Consider the following 19,903-nt stretch of genomic DNA (forward strand, 5'->3'; position numbering starts at 1 on the left):
AGAAGGAGAAAAGGCGAAGGCGAGGAGGCCCTGTGACGCATATTCACACGGAGCAGATGTCAAGTCTAATTCCACGAGGCAAAGTGATCCGACCTGCTAATTAAGATCAATTAAGGCGGCGACAAGCTCTGCGGAGCCGAATCAAATCCCTCTATGTCCAAGCAATGAGGAACTGACTCATGAACGCACCTCAACCGGTTCTTTCTGAAGGTGGCGCCACACTACGTTATGACAATGAGAATGATTACTGGAGGTTTAGTTTTCTGCCCGTGTACACCTCATAACCAAGAAAGCACAGGAAATGAAAAGAAGGAGCGCGTCTAACAGGCTTTCCCCAAATCGGGAGCGCTGCTGCTGCTGCTGCTGCTGCTGTGTGTGCGGTAACGCGCGTTTCAGAGAGCTTATCGGCAGAGCTCGGCTTTGTTGTTCTGGGATAAAGCTTTCAGAATCCTCACTGATACCGAGGTCTAAGATGACTCCCGATGGCCCAATGAAAGGCGCTGGGACGAAACCCGAGTCCCCCCCCGGAGAAATCCTCTCCCCAAAGCTCCCGCCCTCCTGAACCAACATGAAGAATCGTCCAAAATGGCCGATAGACTGAGGAGGACCGCGAACCTTCCTTGTGTATGACTCTCTTTACATACTTTATGTAAAATCCATAAACTATATCATATTTATTCTCAAGACAGATTACTTGCAATGCTCCTCTCTGGTGAATAACTCACACCGGCCCTGTGATGCTAATGAGGCTGACGAATGGGGTGGAGGCAGATTTGGGGAAAAAGATGGAGAGGAGAAAGATGATTTTCAGCAAGCAAGCTAATATTTCTCGTCTCCCCCCCCGTCGCAGGCGGCGTGATGGAGCCTCGTGCCTGGAGGCCGTTTACGGTGCCATTGATTACCCGGCTCCGTGGGGACCGCGGCCCGCTGCAATTTACGAACGAAAAACGTCCATTGGGATGAAATTAATTGATCTTAATTGCTCAGAGGAGAGCGCAGCGCCTCCCTCGGACGCATGGGTTTAAATATTAAGTGTCTAGAAATGCAGGAGGGAAATGCGGACTGTGCAGACTGATGGAATTCCCTTTCGATGGAATGCTTTGAGTCAGGGTGAAAGGTCCGGACCTTTTGTTTGGTGTCTGTCCTCCGCCCTCAACTTGCTTAATCCATCTATCTCTGACAATTCAACTGTGAAGTAAAAAAAAAAACACCCTTCATGCGAAACTCCTCCACAGTGGGTTTACTTGTTTGTAAGGCACGCCTACATCTGGCTGTGAGAAGCGGAAACAAACCGGGGGAAGAGTAAAACATGTGTTTCTCACGTTCCGTCGATCAGAGGTTATCCCTCCCACCATCCTCTATTCCTCCTCCTCCTCCTCCTCCTCCGCCGCCTCCTCCTCATCACTCACAGGGAAATCTCCTCCCTGTCAGCCTCTGCGGCTGTCGCCTCCGTTCATTTTCTACCGATTGGCGCTCCGGTCAGACGAGACACAGCGAGTACGACACGCTTTAAACTTTAAATGAACCGGGACGAGATGAGATGTGGCCCTGTGTGTGTGTGTGTGTGTGTGTGTGTGTGTGTGTGTGTGTGTGTGTGTGTACATGTGGCGTTAACATCTTCTGATGCTTTGTTTGAAAGGAGACACTTACTCAGGAGATCCTCAAGGGGGTGTAAGTACCCATATGGTGCTTACCATGTGTGTGTGTGTGTGTGTGTCCCGACACTTTTACATCTGCATGTTTGGAGAGGCAAAAGAAGAAAGAAAGATCTCTCGCACAAAAATACGGTGTGTGTTTGAGATTTGGCAAACAGCTGGAAGGCTGCAGGTCGGCTTTGCATCAGCTTCTCTGCTAATTAAGCTGCTTAATGGACTGAAGGAGGTCATTTGGGGGGTTAAATCTGTGAAGAAAGGGAGGCACAGACACACAGCATGTACCTGAACATGATACGGTATCTCTGGCTTTCAAGCTGACTATTATTCATGTCATTTTAGCTGGATTGATTTTCTGGTGCAACCATTAGCCTCAGACACACACACACACACACGCACAAAGAGACACACACATCTGTGCAGCAGCGGAACATCCCAGCAAAGTTGATTCAGCTTCATGTCGTTTGTCATGCAGCCCCTTTAAAGCAGAGCTAACGCAGAGCTCGGGCGTTTAGGCAGCAGAAGTTTACAGAGAAAATAACGTCGATAGTAAAAGTAAATGAACGAGTGACAGGCGTGGCATGACAAACATGTGGATCCAGACACTTTGAGCAGCCACAGGGTCAGATGAGAGACCCTGGGCTCCCGCAAAAACCAAAACACACCCAACTCTGCCCTGAATGACGGGGTTGATGCCCGACAGCTTCCTCTTACAACGGGGAAGGAGAGATACACATTCACCTCCCGGCCAATCGGCGGTAGGGAGGAGAAAAAGAACACCGATTGTTTGTTTTTTTGTATTGTTACTTCACAGCGACGTTGTATATTTTTGCGTGGACGTGTGCTCAGAAACTCCTTGAACAACACACCTGCATTGAAGCCTATTCGCAGACTGACACGTCTCCCCCGGTATCGAGTGTGGCTGTCGTCCGTGCGCCGAGGGGGTAATCCGTCACGCGTTGCCGTGGCGCTGGTGATTAATAAGATCAACCCGCGACTCACTCACTCATTAGCATAGCGATAGCCACTGTAGGGTGCCGCGAAGGCCGCGCGAGACACACTCCAGGCTCCCTGAGGTGATCCATCAGAGACGGTTCACACGGAGCCGGCTGCTAGAGGTCACGCCGCCTCGCCAGAGGTTTTGAGGGGGGGGGAGACAACGAGGTGGTGGGGATTTGCTAGAAGGCGTGTGCATGTTCAGTAATCAATGGTCACATACACAATGCAGAAGTCACACACACAGATCCCAAACCTCAGGGCCCAAAATGCAGAACTATGAGGTCAGTCAAACGAATTTGATGGAGCAGAGGAAAGAAACTAAAACAATGGAGCAACAATCTATTCATTTGCGATCTGAGGAGGACGGAATGGATTACTCGTGTTGCCATTGAATGGCAAACAGAGCTCTATATGGGGTAGTAGGGCAAACAACCGAAGCCTGGCTTTGTCCCAGCGGACACACACACCTGCTAAGATGGCGGCTACTTCTACAGGGGAAGGCCAAGTACTTTGCATCCAGATGCTCTGTTGGAATATGTGCAAGTGTGTGTGTGTGTGTGTGTGTGTGTGTGTGTGTGTTCGTGTGTGTGTGTGTCGTCCCATCCATCACTGCCCCAGACTTGCATTAATCCCTCTGCATTCTTGAGGAGCTCTGTCGCCAGAGGGAGTTTGCCCTCGTGGCCTCCCCCACCCTGGGTGGGGGGCGGCCCGCCCCCAAACCCGCCCCCAAGCCCCCCCCCCGCTGCAAGCCTGAAAGCTGAAATGCGTTGTCCCTGTGCGAGCTGACGGATCGGCAACACGTGATTTAAGCCCGACGGGCCAGAGGACAGGTTGACGCTAATGGATATGGTAATCCAAATGTTGTCTCGGTATGCCAAGGCGAGCCGTGCGCTCACGGTAAACTAGCACCCCGGCCGGCAATGGGTCTCCGTTTATGGCCTATTAAGGGCTAAAGTGTCGATCGCAGTCGGGCTAAACGGGACACGAATCACCCCGCTCCCTCGGATCGCCGTCATCCACGGCATCGGACTTATAATGGGAGTGGACAAACCAATAAAAACACTGATGGAAGTAGGTTGAGAAATACACAACGACCGGGTCGTAGCTATTGTTGGTACTTGCTCTGCACATTCTGCCCCATTAATTCACCCCCCCTCTCATCGGCCAGAGCCGCAGACAGAGACGGACCGGCAGGCTTCAAGTCTGTTAGTGGCCGTGGAGGGATAGTCCTGCCCCGTCTGGCCATTGTGGTCAAGGTTGACGCAGAAAACAAGGGGGCTGATGTTCAGTTAGCCATTAGAGGCCATTACAGTCCATATAGCAGCCTTTCTTTTACCACATTGGCAGGTATGAGAGACTGCCTTCTGTTAAGTGCTCAGCGTGGAGTATATTCGGTTGCATCACCATCCAAACATGGCAGATCAATCAATGCGGCGCAAAAAAAATGTCCACGTTAACACGGGATAACTCAGTGCTGATCAACGTCCTTTCACGTAGCGAGCTGCTGGGATCGATTTTACCCCCCTTCCCCTCCCCCCCCCCACACGGCTGAAACAAGCGATCCAGAACTACAAAACAAGCGGGATTAGCAAGGTCCACCAGAATGGCGGATCAACTCATTTCCATGAACTTTTATGCGGCGGCCAGTCCGCCCCGCGTCACAAATGCATTGGAGGACGCTGGAATGCAATTTATTTTTTTGCTTTGAATATGAAAGTGAATATGATGATGATATGATTCCCCCGGAAAAGGGCTTTTGGATTCCCGTCACATGGTTGAGATGGGCTCTCTAGCCGAGCGGAGCCCGGCGAGGGGCTGTATATGACACAGGATGAAGAGGCGGAGCTTTTCAGCACCGGGTCACCGACCTAGATCAGAACCCTGTAAACACAGAACCGTGGTCTGGACGGCCGAATAAACCTGTTTGGACTCTTGTGTGCGTGCGTTTTTTTACACGCAGCTCATAAATGTCCTTAAATCTAAGTTTTTTTTCTGTGCAGTTCTGAGCTCACACGCAATGAAAGCTCATGCAAATCTCCGCGTGAAGTAACCGCACTCTGACGCAAAGCCGCTCACAGCTACCGGCTCTCCCCAGAAGTGGGAGAAAAAACTAATATTCTCTGCTGTGCTGAGCTGGCTGTTGATCGCAAAAAGGTGGCAAAATTCCCAAAGCAATAAACAAGTTCTTGAAATAAGACCAGCTTAGCGCAAACTGGCTTTTACAGGAGAGCGAGAACACTACCGGCCCGGTTGTCACTAAGCAGAACCATTTGTTTTATTGCAGATTCCAGCCCAGCTGTATACACACACACACACACACACACACACAGACACACACACACACAAGGTCCGTCACTCTCCGCGGCAGACTCGCACACTGGAGGGGAGAAGGAGTCTGCTCAGCCTCCCGAAGGCCCCGGTGATGGGGGAGACAGCTGGTGAGAAGCCAGACTCCCCCCTCGCCCCCCACACACACACCTCCTCTGTGCTCTTAAATACCTCATACGATGTCCAGGAATAAAGTGCTGGAGATAGACTGCTCCACAGACGGCTCATTCGATTAAAGCAGATTCACCGCAAACTTTTTTTTTATAAACAATATTGACTTTTCATTTCATTATAACAGCCAATATGACAACCTCAGCTTAGCCGTGAAATGTGTTGTTGTTTTTTGAGAAATGAGGCTACGCCGGACGCATGGTGCCGGGGGAGAACTCGACACTCACCCACAGGTTTAACACCTGTGTGTGGACACATCTTTGCATGTCTGCCGCTTTCCCAGCGCTTACCCATGACCTAGTTTTCTGTCTCCGAATCGTCTCATAGGTCATCCACGTGGAATGTTGCGCGACAATTTGTTGGTACTCGTTTGTGCCTTATATCTTTTGTTCTTTCCCGCAGAAAAAGAAAATTCCACAGAGCCGCCGCCCAAATGGCAAAAAAACGGGAGATTTACTTTTTCGCCGTTGGATAATCACCAGAAATTAGCCGGGAGGCGTTATCGCGCCTTAATCCAGAACAGGTGCTCCACAAAGCATGCGGGCAGTTCAGTGTTTAAGTGGGAGAGTTAAATAAACGCGGCAACAAAAGCCTGACCGGCGCTGGCAGCAGGAAAAAACCCTAAACCGGTTTCTCTAGTCACGCGAAAGCAGAAGGGGTGGGGGGGGCACTGTGAGATAATGCAATTGCGGGAAGAAAAAGTCACAGATAAATCCTTGTAAAACCCTTGCTCTTTTGTCCCGCAAATCCTTTACAGTGAGGAATGTGGTCCGCGAAGACCGACGGGACGGAGACAAGCCGGTACCGGCACCGAGCGACAACTCATCGGAGGGCCCCGGCGATGGTCCGCTAAGCACCAGCAGCTGCACCGCATGTGCACCGCTTTTACCGACATGATTAAATTAAGGCCGCTGCCAAACTCATTATTATCCCATCCATACAGGGCGGCTCAAGAATGTCAATGAGGGGCCGCGCTCGTTGTGCAGTCGTCGTGCACGGTGCCCCCCCCCCCCTCCCCGAGAGGAGCAAAGTACTTTCACACGATGGCCGGCTGGAAAATCGGCGGCACGTTACGCGGGCTTCTCCAACGTCACGTACAGGCCGGCGTGTTTGATTTTCATCCTGTAAATTGAAGTCCTCCACCGATTGAATTACAGGTCCCGGGCAGATGCAACCGCCCGGTGACGTCCCGCAGGACGGCCGGGTGCAATCGACAGGCAGATGCTCCCGCCAGCAGAGGTCAACAAAGGTCAAGCTGTTCCATTATGAGAGGACAAGGGGGGGTATTTATTCACAGCCCTCTCCTCCTAAGCAGGGAAGAGGGGAGTGGGGGGGGGGGGGGGGGGGGCGCCTTGGAGCGAATAAGATACTTAAACCATGGAGCAAACAGCTGACAACAGTCCATCCACTGTTTCCCTTATTACTGGTAAAGATTCTGAGAAGACGGTATGAAATGATAGGAGGAGAAAGGCGGGAGAGATTCACAAACTGAGCAATCAAGACAAAGCGCTGCCACACAGGCGGGTTGATAATGAAAGAAAAGGGAATAGTCACCGCACTGCTCCCCAATTTAAACAGCAACCCCGACCACAGAGGCACGTAGCGCTGTGTAAACAACCCCACCTGACCCGACTTGTCGGCGGAGCTTCGTCTACATCAAAGTGTGCTCTGATGCACCCCTTCACACAGCAAACGGATGAGGATACTCAAAACAGCATTTCTTTCAAGCCATGCGTGAGCGTGCCGCGGCCTCGACCTCCTGTGGCGAGCAAAAGTGTAGTGCACAGCGGGCCAAGAAAACCCAGACATTTAGCATGACGATATGGATGCTGGTAAAAGATCGGAAAGAATGAGTGCAGTCTTTCGGCTTGTTAAAATGCTTGTTGGCTTAGAAAGAAGGGGGGGGGGGAAGCCTGTGGCATTGTATGATAGCGTGATTAGCCAAAGCAGAAGGCATGTCTGGGACCAAATATGAGCAATTAGACAATCCCTCTTGGAGACAGACAGACAGACACACACACACACACACACACACACAGGCGATCATCATTCAGAAAAGCTGCCTGATGGCTGTTACATTACGAAACTACTACACTTCCTCTTATGTATTCAAGTGAAACAGTAAAAAGGGTTGAAATATGTTAAGGGGGGGGGTTCAACATCTGAATTTAGAATCAGCTACAGGAGAAATGTTCATCAGGTGAAAAGGAAAGAATACAGAGGGGAATGATGCATGGGGCCAATAATAGAACCTGACTGTGTAAGTACAGCTCCTTGAACAGTAACAATCATCTCATCCGTCAGGAAACCCCCGTTTCTGCCATTTCTCGGCTTTGTTTTTATTAGTTGGAGTCTGGGCAGGCCGGTACGAGCTTCTGCACTATATAATATTGTTATTAGCCATTTTTTTTTTTTTTTAAAGCAACCACAAGTTTCCAGTGAGGCCGATGGCTCCACGCGAGCAGACCACAGGGCTTGCTGCTGGAGACAGAACCGCTGGCTCAAACACACAAAATTACTAGTGCGGAGCAGGACAAGCGCATAAGGAGACGTGGGCGGTTTGCAAAATTGCTTCAAGAAACAAAACTCCGTTATTAAAGTCATTCTTTTAGAGCTCGACGATCTGCCGGGCAGGGACAGAAATTTGAACTGAGAGAATTGGCAACGGTTGATGAAAACTGTCCAAGAACAGAGCGTTGATGCCCACGGCCAAATAAGGGAAATTAAGCTTTTTACAGAGAAAATGAATTGCAATAACCTAGACACCAAAGTCAGCGACAGCCACCTATTAGTCACCATTCGGGGCGTGCTCCTTGGATTACTGACCTCATCAGCCCGCGAATTAACGATTCCCCCCCTCCAAGGCGGGAAATGATTTATAATGAATGACTTCACCGCTGTTTGCATTCCCTTTACACCCCATTGTGTCAAATGCGAAGCTATTATTATTTTTTTTTTTTAAACAACGCTTTGAATCTTCTTTGACAAGCTTGCAGAAGGATTCGTATCGTGAAAGGAGATCAGGTAGGGATCAAAACTTTCCCCCAACAGGCGGATCTCACGCGGCTACTCCATCAACATGGATGATGAAGGCGTGGAGAGAGTTACACGAGAGCAACACGGAGTCCTTCTCATTCAGCGGGAAAGAACGCAAGCCCAGGAGCTGCTATACAACATGTGCGCCCCACACACACACACACACACACACACACACAGAGGGGATATGCACATCCCTTGTAGCGTGAGTCAGTCGTTCCCGTCTCACCACAGAGAGCCAGTCTAAACTTAAGCCATTGCATGATCACATCACCGTCCACATCCAGGGAGATCCGCTTGTGAATGCCAACAATGTTCCTTTTGAGTGGGTCAAACCGCAAGGGAGATCCAAGGGGTTGAGTGAGATAACCCGTACTTGGGTAGCCGGTGCTTCCTTGCTATGTCCTATAGCCTCGGTGGCCAAGAGAGGTTGGCCGAGTCTCCAGTAAAGTGGGCGTTTTTTTTTTTACCCAATTTTGCACTACTACAATTAGATGAGAACATTTATAGGATTCTCAAAATAGTACACAAAGCCTGAGGCAGGATATGCTTAGCCTAGCTTAGCTTAAAGAATGGAAGCAGGGGGAAACGGCACCGTTAAAACGTATCTCAGTGCAGCTTAGAATTTCTGAAGTTAGATACTTGGGTCCAGGATCACATCACTCGGAGTCTATAAACCAAGCAGTTCACTTCCTCGGGCTCCAGCACCTTTAATAACATTAGGATTGAGCGGCGGACACATTAGGAGTCAGCCTCTCCAATGACAGCTGAATGTCAAACTACAGTAATAGCCTCTGGTATCTGCTGCGGAGCCGGTCGCCCTTCATCTCCTCTTCACCCTCATTCCACAGGGTTTAAAGATTTGGGACCATTGCATTGATATTCTGCAAGTGGCAACTGGCCAAAGTTGTATTTATTTTTTAAAATCCTCTGACATGACCGTGAACCCACAGACTGATAAAACTTTTTAAAACGTCACATTTCTGAGAACACCGTTTGAAGAAGACGCATTAATATTGCAGGGACTGTCCCAGGTTGCAACGAGCTGAGCGGCAAACCTGCACCCTGCGTAATCCGCTCCACTTGGCATCAACACAGGAACCGGCCGGCGATCAGACGGACCCCCTGGACTTTGTATAAATGCTGTGCCCTTGTGCCATTTGTCCAGGAGTGATTTAACGGCGTGTTTGGCGATTAGATTGGGGACAACGGGGGAGGGGGAGGGAATAGTCCGAGCGAGTTAGCGGTCGGTCACACAGCTCTTGTGTGACAGCCATGCGCAGATCGCAGTTTGGGCTCGCGCGGGTAAAAGCGAGGCTCGGTGTTTTTCTGGAAACCTGAGACCACCGTGGCGAGGAACGGAGCGCTGGGAGTCGATCCTTGGGCATCCAGAAGGTGCAGAGAAAATAAGCCAGCAGACATAAACACACACACACACCGGCCCTCCCACTGCCGATAAACCCCTTGGCTTTCCCGCATGGAGGACGTTAGGCATATTGCACCAATTCGCTGCTTTTCCAAAGAGGCGTAGCTTGCCGAGAATGATTAAACAGAAAGAAACGTCCCTAAAACTACAGTTGCTTTACACTTTTGTACTCCTGCTGAGGCCTGTCAGCCAAATAAGCCTTGACGATGATATTGCCCACCTCCACCCCCCACTGAGGAAACAGGTTGTTTGGATACATTTACCTCTTTGAGAGAAAAGCGTTTTTTAAAGAAAGCTCTAAATTGAGCGTGTTCACCGAGTGGCCCCTGCCTCTGTTTGCGCTGGCCGGAAGCCAAATGACTGAGCCAACTGAACAAGGCCGGGGCGAGACTGAGAAGTGGAGAAAAGAGCTTATCTCTCCAGAAGATCAAACCACACAATGCCGAAGCAGGGCGGGGGGCTGGACAGCGAGAGGAGCGCTAATGAGCCTGAAAATGTTTCCTCTACTTGACACGAGCACACCGGATGCCAGAGACCCTCCCCGGCGCTCTTCATGTCCGACACAAAGCCCAGGAAAACTGCGCAGATATGGGCAAAGCAGTTCAGTGGAGCGAACTCCTGAGCAAGCAATAGAAAGGTATCAACATCAATATCTTGTGGAACTGCAGAGTTACAGCAATTGGGTGTTGTGGTGACAGATATACATCGGTGCTACGGGGAGACTCTGATGAATGGACTAGTGGACACGGCTGGATCCACGTTTGGTCAGCAATCGATTTGTGCATATCCCCACCTGCCCTTTAGAACACTGTGGTACTAATACCACTCAGCATTTCTGATGGGATAAGAATCAGGCTACGGTGATAGAAATGTGTCAAATTAATTATGAAAACTACAGACGAACACAGCTTTAATTATTCTACAGACAATTGGAAAATAAAGTTGGTGTGCTTCCATAAGGGACAATAGTCCATTTCCACCTAAGGATGAGCAGGTGGGATGTGCCAGAGTAAATGTGTACCCAAGTATTCACTCCATCCATCATGTTGGGGAGGGGGGCGCAAGTCACATGGCGCCAACAGAACATCCCAGCAGCGAGCACTTTAGTCTGTAGCACCAGCTGTGTTTGCCTTTCCAATAGGGCAAGGATAGTAAGGAAGACCGTATGGCTACCGGGCCAAGGTAGGGACGATCAATCTCAATTTCTATTGTTGTTGGGATTGACTGGTGGGGAGGGGTTGCAGCATTAGGGGTATTTCCTGTTCAACAGGGCTGCTAATTGCCCTGATGCATGTGCCAACACGCGGCGTCTTTTGAAGGTTTAAGAAACACAAATGTATCGCACATGCAGACTGCCGCATGCAATATCAGCATGAAAGGTTCCAACAGTGTTATACGCACAGCAGCCATGTGCTCAAAGGATTGTGTTTCCAGCATAAAATATCACACACACACACACACACACACCTCTCAGTAGCAGCTGGATGTGTGGGGCTTATCAAGTGTCACACACAGATCAATACTCCGCCAAATAGCCTACGTGCCAAATACTACTCGTCCCCTTCGCTTCTTTGTTTGTACGTTTGAATAATCAAACCGCTTCTTAAAACATCCACATCTTGTAAATCCCCTGCAAAAATCAAACAATTGCAGAGGCAGCACCTTTTTTCCCCAGACTGATAGATTGCATGCAGTCTGGTGAGCTCACGGGACGTACATGCACGCTCCTCACCGTGCACGCTCCTCACCGTGCACGCTCCTCACCGTGCACGCCCCTCAACATGCACGCTCCTCAACATGCACGCTCCTCAACTGCTGCCACGGGAGCATTTTTTTGCCTCATGCACACCTTTCACCATATGATTTATATGACCGCCGAAAAAAGGAATGGTAACGGCATGCCTTGCAGTAATTCCTCGGGGGTTAATGAAAGTCTGACTCACAAGAGAAGTTGTGTGGGGCTGTTTAAAGAGCTACCGTGTTAATTTCTTCATCTACAACCCTGATAACCGGCACCTAAGTCTTACTCCATTACGTTGTTTGACACATCGTTAAAGCGCCCGCCGCCATTTAATCTTCATTGAATTTGCAAAAGCCTTAAAAGCCATTCTTTAGCAGGGGACCCCAGAAGGAGCGCAATTCAATTAAGACCTATGGATTAATCCCCTCTAGAGGTCGGGGGTGGGGGGGGGGGGGCTAAGAGGAGCCTGAATGGGTTCAGCTGGATGAGACCAGGTCCCTCTGCTGAGCTGGTCACATGGTTCCCGTTTGTGCAGAAGAGCAAAGGATCTTGTTTAGGAGCACGTACACAAAGTAGAGCTGACTGAACAGAATCCCTCAAAGTGGATGGGTTGTGTGTGTGTGTGTGTGTGTGTGTGTTTGTGTTTGTGTGCGTCCGCTGACCAAGAAGCCACAGCAAAACAAGTTAAATTCGGAATCACTGAATTATGCAGCACAGAAGGTACACAGTCTTTTTTTGTCACAGGGTTCAGGTTTTATTTTTGGTCCAAACAGCCGCTACAGCGCAGCTCGGGTAAAGCCAATGTTGGGTTGGTGATGGCTCTTTGACCTGTACTTGTGTGCGCCCGGGCAAGGGGTCAGAGCCAGTCATGTGCCCTGTGTTCGGCGCCTCGACGAGTGCGGCGGCCAAAGGAGACGTCTCGGGCCAAGACGCTGTCAACGGCAGCTTTTAGCTCACCTGCTTTTTATAGCAGCCACTCCAGACGCGGCCGGTCGCACGGTACCGGCAAACACTTTGAAAGCCAAATATAATCTCAACCGCAGATGTGAGAAATAGAAACACGCGGGCCACCATTATGCTCGCCTGACCAGATCGTCTCCACCCAAACAGAAGCCTTGAAAGGGCATCGTAAAGGGGGGAGCAGGCAAAAAGAGACAGTTGTTAATGTGATGCTTTTCAGATCCTTTTGCTTCTAAAAGACGCACAAGTCACAAGCCCCCCCCCCCGTGGTTTCCCCCCCTGCGGTGCCTCTCTACCTAGAGACAGTAGAAGGCCTTCATCCCCGTGTGACAATGAGCACAGATGTTACCCATGCCTGATAAGTCACATGCACCGCCACCTTATATGGAGAAAAATGTGCCGGGGAGAAGACATGAAACATTGGTGTTTCTCGGTCAGCGTGCTTCAGAATTAGCAACAACGGGCACGCACACACACACACACACACACACACACACACTAACACACACAGACAGAGAGAGCCTTCCAAATGGCCCGCGGACAGGAGAACAAATTCCACACTTAGTGAAGGCTGCTGTTCACACACAGCATCAAATCAGCCGCCAAAATATTCTTCTTACCACAACTCCACAGTCCAGCACTGTGCATCAACTGCCTTCAAAACAAAATAGAGGGACGTTCCTGTGTCGATACCGTTCCAGAGAGCGTGTTAAATCACACAAGAGATGAGCAGCGAGTGCCTGTAAAGGGACCCTGAGCCACCCACAGAGACGGTAGCGTTGCGTTTGTCCTTTTGTCCCTGGTAAACAACTCGGACAAACTGACGTTCCCGCCAGCTGAAAAGCTTAATGCGACGAATGGAGAGAGCGAACATAACAAAAAAGCATAACGTTTTCCATTACAAAGAGAGGAAATTACGGGTCACACTTCATCAGAATCACTCTGGTTCAAGACCCCGTCTCAACTTCAGGGAAAAACAGAACAGTGAAAACAGAATGTTCCTTGTGGTTGAGGACTTCTTCGCCACAGAAATGTGCGTAAAAGGCAGAGAAAAGGAACGCATGTGGGGACACGGCTTCTGACCCGGCGATTTGGTTCCTGGCCTTCAACCCCCTCGCCCCAAAAGAAAACTAAATCAGGACGGCAATAATTCTGTAACCAAATAACTATTTATGTAGAGTCAATGAAAGAAGGCAGGTTGGGCTACACTACAAACCAATCACGCGGCACATTCCCCCTGCTGAGAAATAAAACAAAAGGAATGATTCTCTCTGGGGGCCCGTGTGGGGCAGAGCCTTATTCCTGGATGAAGTAAATGATTACAAACCATTTACAGCGCATCCATCAGCCATCATTCAGCAATGTCATTTATTGCCATAAATACAGCACTTCCTCCGCCGGATCAATAACAACACCAGCCGGCCTCCCCGAGTCAAACATTAGCCTGTGTTTTATTATCACAACCCTCCAGAGCAGCAGGGGTTCAAAGATAGTGGGACCGTCCCACTGACACTTTCCCGCGAGGGTTTCCGGGACAGAGGGCCGAAGCATGCCAAAGGGTGTGCCCGGCCCTTCCTCCTGCCCCTGGGGGGGCTGTTTACTCTGGGCGGGCCCTCCCCAGGGGGGCAGGGAGGAGGGAGGGGGCCCTTTTGTTGCCTCTGAATGTGACCGGAGAGCGGAAAGTGCCCAAGCGTTTAGTGGATGGACCAGAATCTCCCAATCGCTCAGTTCATAAATCAGAAGGGAAGAGTGGGAAGCAACGTGCAGACGGGGAGACTGCTGAGGGCCACAGGTTGAACGTTCACACTGCAGTGATCCGTTTCGTCATTGGGGTGACAACTAAATACCTTTGGTCTGGAGGTTTGATTTATTTCCTACAGCTGAGCCTGCTGACAACATGCGTTTTATTTCATTTATCGTAACACTACAGCAAACAGGACTTAATAGGGGGGGATTGCATTGAGGAGTAGAGTGAGAGTCAGCGTTATTAACGTTATAGCTGATATTATGAGTATAAACAAAAGGGGCGGGCGCTTTGCATTAATACGCATTTCATCACAGGTGACGTAAACAAACTCAGGTCGCAGCTGCTGCAACGAGATTTACAACCAACGCGTGAAAAGTCGCCCTGCAAATTAAAATAACACAAACAACCCCTCAACTTTTGGTCATCAGACGAAAAAAAAAACTGGCTCCCCGATGCGCGTAAAGTGCGCGTCGGGCAGCGGACAAAGCGCGCACGCGAAAGCAGCGGAGTCCTTTTAAACCGCGACGGGAGGAGGAGGACAAGTTGGCTCTCAACTCACCGGCTCAACGTCTCCTCCGGCGGACGCGCTCCCCCGCGCGAGACCGCGTGAGAATAACGTCGCGGCGTGGAGCAGAAACGTGCAAATCGGATTTGTTTGTTTTTTCCTCCACCCTTCTTTCCTCTTGAAGTGTACTTCCACCACTGCGCCGTTCCCAGAGCGCAAATGTTCGCGGGACGGAGCGCCAGGAGACCTCGAGGACTCCTCCCAGACACCGTGGGGTTAAACTCCTCCTTCCCACGGACTGTGAGCTCGGGGGGAAGAGGGAGGAGGGGGTTCGGAGCGCCGTGGGAGTAATAATCGGTATATTTTAATGTAGGTTAGATTCAGGGGCTTCCGAAACAGAGGTTCGTGGACCTTTTTATGGGTCATCTGTTGAGATGTCCGAGTCCTCTGCCAAAAACAGAGTCAATTAAGTGACTTTTGCAGTTAAATTAAAGAGGCATTCCACAATTTATACGCGACGTTCCGTTTATGCATCTGGTAACGATGATAGTGATGTAATCGGGATATTTAGCTTGGGACTTAATTGTAAAAAGGTGGAGGTGTGGGTGTTTTAAAGAGTTGGCTATTAATGAAGCATGGCGGTTTTGCGAGCTGTCAAGTTGCATCATGGGAAATGTAGGAGTGTTTTCAAAGCCTGAGACAAATCCGCCTTAATCTGTAAACTTGTGTGTCTCCAAACGTTATGTGGAAATAGCTGGAATACCTCTTTAAAATAGTTTTAAATAACGTGTTTGCAGGCAGTCCTGTTCATACACTAAATATCAGCCACATGGACTCGCTCAAGCATGGCAGTTTGCAAATTGGTAAAGTTTTACACTTATTAGTTTTACTTTAACCATTCCAATTAAGAATAATTCATCCTCCGCAAGACAACTTGTTAATTACAATTGGATCTGAGGTCCAATGCGGATTTGGTCATCTTTGACCTGAAACATTTCCTGCCCCAGGTTCCCAAATCGCTGTTTTGTTTGGTGAACGACGGGAGCATCGTTTGCATAACACCAACATTCCTGTCAGTCACATGCACTAATGAACTGATATGCATGCATGTCAGGAAGCAGGTTTGGTCTCCTCATACAATGGCACAGCATGCCAGTGAAGACAATAGTCCTTCTCATTCTTGGACCTAACATGTCAGTATTCATCCGTCTCTTTCTGGGTCTCTCTGTCCTCCTCAGGGACGCACATCCAAATGCCTTCACTCCCCGACAACCCAGCTGCGATGGCCAGGCCTACCTTCCTGCAATCTCCCTGGCAATGCTCGTAAACCACAATCGAGGCTTGTGTTTCGTAACGTGGCTCTTTGGCCGGCCGGCCAGACCCATCTAATCTGCGTATCAGCCTCTTTACAGCTGCTGCAGTGGGGCCTGAATGGAGATGACAATCTTTCTGCGGCCCATTGTAGCTGGAGCTACAGTTCTCCTCTGCTCCCTTCAGCACGGGAGATCTGACTACATAAGAAGCAGCCTCTCCATTGTCTCAGTTGGCCAAAATCAACTGCAATGATCCGTGGTGCAAACTGGGTGTTACCCGACGACGTGCTCCAGATCCCCACCCGGTTTGTAATGATGTTCAGTGCTGCATTCTGGAGAGATTCTGTCCACGCTCTCTGCGTCATCTGGCAGCTTTCAGGGACTCTGGTCACTCCGGGCATCTAATTAGACGTAATTGTCTGTAACAGACATCCTGCCACCCATCATCCCTTTCTGTCTGTCCGTTTGCCTCGCACCAGACAACCAGTCTGACCAGGCCTCTCCTATGAACTCATAACGACCAACTGTAAGAGGATCTATTGGCATTGCCAGTTTATTGCTGAAAAACACAAAATAGAGCAGAAAAAACAACCATTTTATTCTGCAGATGCAAAAAAAGATATTGTAGAGATAGGCAGACTGGTATGTGCTCACACACACTCACACACTGACAGATATCAACACCTCAGCACCTTTTCTTTCCTTTTAAATGAGGCTGCTCAACACCCCAACCCAAGCATCCAGTCACACTTTGTCCCCGCCATTACGGACCTTCTAATAGGATCGTCATAGTAATTCTATGTGAGAGTGTGTTACTGTGTGTGTGAGAGTGAGAAAGGGGGGAGGGGGCTATTCTCACCCTCCTCACTGCTGCCCGATGTGCCGACGTGACATTACTACCGCTGTACGAGTGCCGGCCTGTTCAGCGTCCACACAGAATTACCACGCTCGTTTGTCATGTAGCCTGTAATGACTCGGATAGAATTGTCTCTGGCAGGAAGGCGCTCCGCGGCCGGGGGGGGGGGGGAGATGTTTTTTTTGTGAAAAGGTGTGGGACAGACGAAGGGCTATAATCAGACAGTCTTCCGCCACATCCTTAAACATCTCCTCACTCGTTTCTGTGTATAGCAGCCAACTTTAAAGCACCCGCAGATGCAAAAATAGGGCGTTGGCAGCCTACGTACGAGTGAAGATAAAGGTACCAAAAAAAGCCTGGCCGTTTTCAGACAGGCTTTCAATTCAGTCGACAGATTGGATCCAAGCGATAGCTTGCAGGCTCCTGAGGGCCAAACTGAGGAGAAATCAATGGTGACAACGGGTGAACTCGCGCCGGCGCTGTTCAGGTCTCGAAAGGACAGACGGAGCACTTAAAGCCACTGATTTACTCTCCAACGGGATTTCATTAGCGTTAGATAAAATCCTCAGACCATGTGCTGTAATTGTTTGACAAAAAAAACAAAAACTTACACAAAGGCCTTTTGAACAAAACCCTTGAACTGTAGCCACGTGGGAGCTTCTCAGCAGAAACAACAGCAAGCGTTTCATTTTGTCAACGACATTACGGCCGATGCAGCAGGTCGCGGGTCGACTAGCGGTCTGCGTGTCAGAGGACATACGGAACCGAATACATGTATCGGAGTAGGGAAACTATACCCGTGTGTGATGGATCTGTCCATCGCACACATTGCATCATCTGTCTGTCTGGACTGTCTGTCCGCCACTCGGATATGTCTTTACTGAGAGAGCAGGAAGGGGAGGGGGCGGCGCTCGCGCTGTTGATTGCTTGAGTTCTAGGTGAAGAAACTGTCACGTAGGTGTGATAAAGTGGGCAGTTGAATTAGGTTTTTAGTGTCCCCGTATATGGAGAAAAGATTGAGAAGGCCATTTGACGAATGGCAAGGTGAGGCCGTAAAACAAGGATTGAGCTGAAAAGAGGAAGAAAAAAAAGGCAAGCAACGCGGCACCTGGGGAAAATAAATTCTGGTGAATAAAAGCAGCCGAGGCCATTTTGAAGAAGTTCACCCAGACCGACGGAAGGGACGAGAGAAATTGTGCAGAAAATGTACCAAACAAGAACACCAGTGAAGTGAAGTCAACAAATGCCGTCAGAAAAGCACCGACAAGAGTTAAATCACAACATAAGAATTAGACAGTGTCTCCATTCCCTTTAATTTATTTGCTATTTGCTACTTTATCACACCCAACGTACAGGTTATGCTATAACCCAATGCTTGCAGATAAGCTTTGTCAATACATTTTGTGTGTTGTGTGTGAAATTGGTTCTTATACAATCGTACCAAATCCCTCAAGGCTACAGTGCTACACAAAGAAAACTCTTTTTTCACCTTTTCTTCATCTCTCCAAGCCTCCTTCTTCTCTCCTGCACGGAATTTCTAACTTTTAGTAATTCCTGCGAGGCAACATTGCCCACCTGCGTTGGCTCAAAAACATCCAGCTGCCCTGCGTTTTCTCTCCGGCTATTCGTGAAATAACTCAGACAAGAAAAGTGTAAAAAAAACCTTTGTCCTCCCGTCAGGTAGAGTGGCACACTTTCTAAAGACAATTTAGTTTTTTTTCCACTGATGATAGATACCTCACGTGCATGACATCAGACCTTCATCTAAAAATGAACCCAAGAACACACACGAGGGACCATTTTGTTTCCACATCTTCTTTAACTGAATATGGGACAGAGTCGACAATGACAAAGTTGAGAGTATGTAAGTCGCCAAATATGTTCCACATAAAAGAGGAAAGGATATAAATGTTTAAGTGACTGTGGGGCAATTACTCTGTCAAAGAAAGATCAGGACTGGACATGCCTTGTCTTTTGTAAACTCCCAGAAAGAGAATAAGAGAGGAAGCCGTCTGAATCTGTGGGCTGGCGTGACAGTTTAAGCTGCTTCAAATCTCTCAACTCCCGATCGAGTAGCTGCAACCGCTGCTTTGCAGCCAGTGGAAGGGAATCCTGACAAAACACAGGCACACTCGATTGACTTATCGTAAGCTACAATTGAGTCAAATGAGAATAACATATTGCAAGGCAACAATCGTAGGTTGGTAAAACCAAAAGCTCTATTCAGTAGCAAATGGCAACGGGTGATTCCAATGAGTCAAATTAAATCATTCACTCTGTAGTGTAATGTGATTTGTATTGAGCTGGGCTGATGCTAAATTCTGCTCCTTGTAATTTAATAAGGGCGACCGGCAAACCAAAAAACAAGATATATACAACTCAGACACAAACATTTCGGGGCAGAAAGCTGAGGGCTGCTGTACGACAAACGCGTTAATTGCATTCTTTAATTGCAACGCTCAACAACACAATAACTTTTTTCGCCTATTAATGTTGCTATGATTGTGACGTTGCTGGCTGTGCAGGCTCTCCCAGCATAATGTCGAAGGTGTTAAAAACAAATGGGCTCTCATTTGCTCCATCAGGACTGAGATTTCCCCTTTGCACCAATCCACAAGGTAATGTTCCCACACCCATTACCTCCTCGCTCCCCGCCGAGAAACACTTTCACACCCATGTGAAGGGAGCAGAGCACAGGGCTGTTAAAATTACCTTGTTAAAATCTGCTCATTTCACTTTCTTAATTAGAAACACTCGACCTGCCCCGAGTCTTTCCCACAAAATCATCACCTAACCCGAGCGAGGCGGTTGTCCGTCTGGCAGCTCGGGTTTTAAACAAAGTAGGAGATGAATTACTCGGAGCAGTTAATAAAAGGTGACGCCGCCCCCCCCAACCAGCCAAACTGTCTGGACTGGTTTGTTCAGTGGGGATTTGGAGGCGTGCATGGTAACCATGGATACGTCTTTGCACGGGTAAGCTAACATGAACAGTTCTCCTCAGGGATAAACTTTAAATTAATTAAATTAACGTGGCGGGTCTGTCGAGCTCACGCAACATTTCTCTTTACAAAAAAAAACAAGAACAAGGAAAAGTAAAGTGCAAGTAATTGGTTACGTTTTGTTTAACGGGCGTAACATTTAGCCATAGTCTGGCTAACTAGCTCACAAG

At 49.0% G+C, this 19,903-nt stretch overlaps 1 protein-coding gene across 4 annotated transcripts in view; it reads right to left on the reverse strand.

Moving 5' to 3' along the window:
• Positions 1 to 19,903, reverse strand: part of LOC120833178 (rho guanine nucleotide exchange factor TIAM2) — a 92,132-nt gene that overhangs the window by 45,851 nt on the left and 26,378 nt on the right. For 2 of the 4 annotated variants that reach the window (XM_078089508.1, XM_078089503.1), the window contains exon 1: positions 14,620 to 14,863. The exons of the other annotated variants lie outside the window; for them this stretch is intronic. The gene's annotated coding sequence lies outside the window, so the exon portion shown is untranslated. Of the gene's footprint in view, positions 1 to 14,619; positions 14,864 to 19,903 lie in introns of those variants that run through there. 4 annotated transcript variants of the gene reach the window in all.

This window comes from Gasterosteus aculeatus, chromosome 15 (genome assembly GCF_964276395.1).
Source record: "Gasterosteus aculeatus chromosome 15, fGasAcu3.hap1.1, whole genome shotgun sequence".
Taxonomy (NCBI): domain Eukaryota; kingdom Metazoa; phylum Chordata; class Actinopteri; order Perciformes; family Gasterosteidae; genus Gasterosteus; species Gasterosteus aculeatus.